Genomic DNA, 4,370 nt, shown 5'->3' on the forward strand with positions numbered 1-4,370 from the left:
AGACAAATTGTCATCTCGTTCAATAATCTCCTAGTGGGGTCTATAGGTTCTAATCCAAAAGTGACCAAACTGTTCCCTGCTAGGAATTGAACCCAAGAGCGAGATTCAGTCATGGAGAACTCCCAAAATTATTGCGCCTGTGCAATAGCAAGGCTTATGAAGAATTGCTCTTATTGTGCCAGAGAAGTAATAAGTTTTAATTTGGTTCCAAAAACGTAAACAACAAATAATTATCTTCCAATCCCGATCAGTGGAAGAGTAAAGAGGGATCCACTTGTTAATACGACAAGGATTTGTACACGGCTGAAAACCCTCCAAATCCTCCCTCCAAAGAGAAACCACTTGTTCAATCACTGACCGGTCCGCGGTAGAGAACAATGTGGACATAAAATCCGTCCTCTAGAACCTTCCAGAATTCCGTCACTTCTGACACCACGTGGACTCAGAGCAGCCTGAAAGGCCTTAGCTTTAGGAGTGTAGGTCTCTGGAAGCAGAGGAGTTGCCTCAGCTGAGGGGCGGGGGTGACCGAACAAGAATACGAATAGGGCTTTAACTGAAGAAATATGGCTCATTTATTTAGTCATTAATATTATTTAGTCATTAATATTAAGTAATACACCACTTCAGGAGGTGGTTTTAGTACGTCAACTTAGTGAGTCTTCACTGACCACTCAGTTGATTCAGATAAGTCGATCTCACGGCGGCGACTTTGCCGCCATCAGTGTAGACATAGCCTCAGAAAACCCCAACAAAGATATAATGATATTGCATCTCGAATAGATGATAAATAATTGACACCCTCATTTAAACAAGCATATTCCACACTCCCAAACTCCTACCCCCCAAATAAACCACGTGGAGCACAGGAACAAATCAACCACCCAATAAAAAAAATAACACACACAAAAAGAAACAATCAAGCAAACACAAAGCAAACCACCCATACCTGAAACACAATTTTTATGTCAAAAAGGAAAAGAGAAAGAAACTTAGGACTTAGGACTATTGTTATTCCATGCAATGTGCTCAGTTCACATGGTGATGGTAGCAGTATAAATCCCTAAAATAAACAGATAGGTGCATAGGCAGATTTATGGATAGATATATAGATTCTGATCCTATTTACTCTGCTGTAACCCTTCACTAACGCTTCTGACTTCAGTGGAGTTAGTCTGGATTTTATTACTTCATAAACATATTACACGCATATCAAGGAGACAATTTTGTCGTCAGTCGATAAAGAAGCTCAGAATGAAATCACAGTCAAGGAGCAAGGACGGACATTCTAATTCTTGGTGAATATCCTCCACACAATCAGTTTCTGTAATGCAGCTTTGATCTCCTTGTTCCGCATGCTATAGATGAAGGGATTCATCATGGGAAGCACCACGGCATAGAGAACACCCACCAGCAGATCCGGATTTGATGCTGAACTGGAGGTGGGATTCAGGTACTCAAAGGAGCCAGTGAAAAGTAACAAAGAGACCACAGTGAGGTGAGGCAGGCAGGTGGAGAAGGCTTTATGCCGGCCTTGCTCAGAGGGGATTCTCAGCACTGCTTTGAAGATCTGAACATACGACACAATTATAAAAACAAAGCAGTTTGCAGCTATAAACACCCCAAAGGCAATAAACCCAACTCCACTGAGGTAGGAGTCAGAGCAGGTGAGCTTGAGTAATTGGGGGATTTCACAGAAGAACTGGTTGATGACGTTGGACTGGCAGAAGGGTAACCTGAAGATGTTCCCGGTGTGCAGTGCAGAATAGACAATGCCACTGATCCAGGCACCAGCTGCCATTTGGACGCAAGCTCCCCTGTTCATCACAGTCTCATAGTGCAGTGGTTGGCAGATGGCGACGTATCGGTTGTACGCCATGACGGTGAGTAAGGCAAGATCAGTTGCGGCGAAGACGACAAATGAAAGACTTGGGCGACGCATCCAGGATAAGAAATCAACCTGGTGTTCATGAGGGAATTGACCATGGATTTGGGGATGGTGACAGAGATGGAGCCAAGGTCTAGGATGGACAGGTTCAACAGGAAGAAGTACATGGGGGTGTGAAGGTGGCGGTCGAGGGCTGCAGCTGTGACAATGAGAAAGTTCCCCATCAGGGCTGCCAGGTAAATCACCAGAAACACCACAAAGTGCAAAATCTGCAGCTCCCGAACATCGGAGAATCCCAGGAGAAGGAACTCAGTCATAGCGGTTCGGTTGGACATTTTCTTCCTCTGTATATTCTCTGATGGCTGTAGAGGGAAGGACAAAGATAACGGTTGGGATTACAGTGACAGAGGGAATGGCCCTGATCCCCCTCTGTAATATCTCATGATGTGAGCATCAAAGGTACACAGCTCTCGTCCCTTCCATTGACTAGGAGTGGTGAGTTATCACCTGAAGGTAAATAGGCTCCCGTAAAGTCAATGGAGATGCAGCAGTGTACACCACCTGAAGGGCTAGCTCAGGATGTGTCTTGATGAAATGCCGTGTGAAGGATGGAGCAAAATGCAACCCCAACACAACACTTCTAGCCAAGATGGATCCCCTCTCACTTCAAACCGCAGGCTCTGAGCTTGGGCACGAAACTAAAATGCCAACACTGCCTGATACCCACTTTCGGCGGAAATATGACATAGTGTTACTCGGTACCCGTGTGAGAGCTCCTCTGTAATGATTGCACTGCAACACCACCCTGCTGCCTACTGATGGATTGATGGATGACACCAAATCCCAGTTGCATTTCCCTCTCTGTGTCATTGTGGGCTAGTAGCATCGCTCAGCTGCCTCTCTGCTGGGTCATTTATTGCTGTAACTTTATGTGTGTGCAGGTCCCTGGCAGTCAGGAGACTTGGCTCTGCCACCAACCTACTCTGTGATCTTGGGCCAGTCATTTGCCCTCCCTGTGCCTCTGTCTCCCCTCCCTACACTGCTCTGCCTTGTCTGCTAGGATTGTGAGCTCCTTGGGGATGGGCTGTGTCTGGTTATGTGTATGTTCTGTTCCCCTGCCAACAGCATCTGTTTTTAGCTGGCAGCCGAGGGGAGCAGTGGATCCAGCGCTAGAGCAGGAGAGCTGGTTCTAATCCCACTGACCTTCTCCATGTCCTTGGGCAGGGTCCAGAGAAACAGGCTTTGGCTGGGGGCTCAAACCCACCGTCCCCAGTTGAAGGCACTAGTGTGTTTAATACATACGCCGGGGGATCTCCAGCTTTGCCACTTCCTCCGTTTTACCATCCTGCCGGTGTCCCTTTCAAACAGAAATAAGCGCCATTGCAACAGAGCGAATGTGCTTTTATTGGGCAATATTAATGTTCCCATTTTGGCTTACACCTAAATTTCCAGGAGGGGTTGGTGAGATATTCTGTGCTGAAATTATAACAAAAGGAAATTGGGTTTTCTATTGAAGAAGCTTTCATGCAAAGTCTCTGTTGTCCTAGAAATACAATATAGATATTGTTCCAGGGGGTAGCCGTGTTAGGCTGTATACAGCAAAAACAACGAGAGTTCTGTAGCACTTTAAAGACTAACACATTTAATTTCTGCAGGCATACGCTTTCATGGGAGAGCACTTTTCATCAGAGAGCACTTCAATCTGCCAGGACACTCTGTAGCTGACTTGAAAGTTGCCATACATCTACAAAAAAACTTCAAAAACAGACTTCAAAGAGAAACTGCAGAGCTGGAACTCATCTGCAAACTTGACACAATCAAACTGGGTCTGAACAGGGACTTGGAATGGTTATCTCATTACAAGAAATAATTGTCACTGTTCACACATTCTCACATTCTGATCAATGATTGTGAATAGGCCTCATCTACTCTAACTGAATGGACTTTGCTTGTACCTACCTTTCCCATTGTTGTTCCTTACCCTTGGATGTATATATATACACCCCCTATCTGATTTTTATTCCTTACATCTGACGAAGTGGGTTACAGCCCACAAAAGCTTATGCCTGCAGAAATTAAATTTGTTAGTCTTTGAAGTGCTACAGGACTCTCAATATAGATATTGGAAAACTGAAAACATTTTTTTCCTAATTTCAGCAAAAAATTTTTTTTTTCAGATTTCTGCAGTTTTTACCTGAAATCACCTGGTTTTCAATAAACAAAAAATGAAAGTTTTGGTTGTAACAATTTCTATGAAAAGATCCCTTTTTTCCTGTTTTTTTTTGTCTGGGGAAAGAAATCTGAGCAGCTCTAGATGTTTGATTAAATGATAGTAAAAGTCTCTAAGAGTTCCCATTGTAATTCACAGCTCTAATATTAAATTTGCCCAGGAGATTAATACCCAAACCTATAATCCAAACACCAAACTTACTGTGTTGCACTATGTGGAAATTGCCCAGCTCGTGATGCATTTAACAAGTCAGGA

General features: G+C 44.1%; 1 pseudogene; it reads right to left on the reverse strand.

The window, feature by feature from the left end:
• Positions 1-1,285: 1,285 nt before the first annotated feature.
• LOC137141492 (olfactory receptor 14C36-like) lies at positions 1,286-2,220 on the reverse strand (annotated as a pseudogene).
• Positions 2,221-4,370: the final 2,150 nt, after the last annotated feature.

This window comes from Emydura macquarii, unplaced genomic scaffold (genome assembly GCF_026122565.2).
Source record: "Emydura macquarii macquarii isolate MOO-44397 ecotype Brisbane River unplaced genomic scaffold, CSIRO-AGI_Emac_v2 contig_3069, whole genome shotgun sequence".
Taxonomy (NCBI): Eukaryota; Metazoa; Chordata; order Testudines; family Chelidae; genus Emydura; species Emydura macquarii.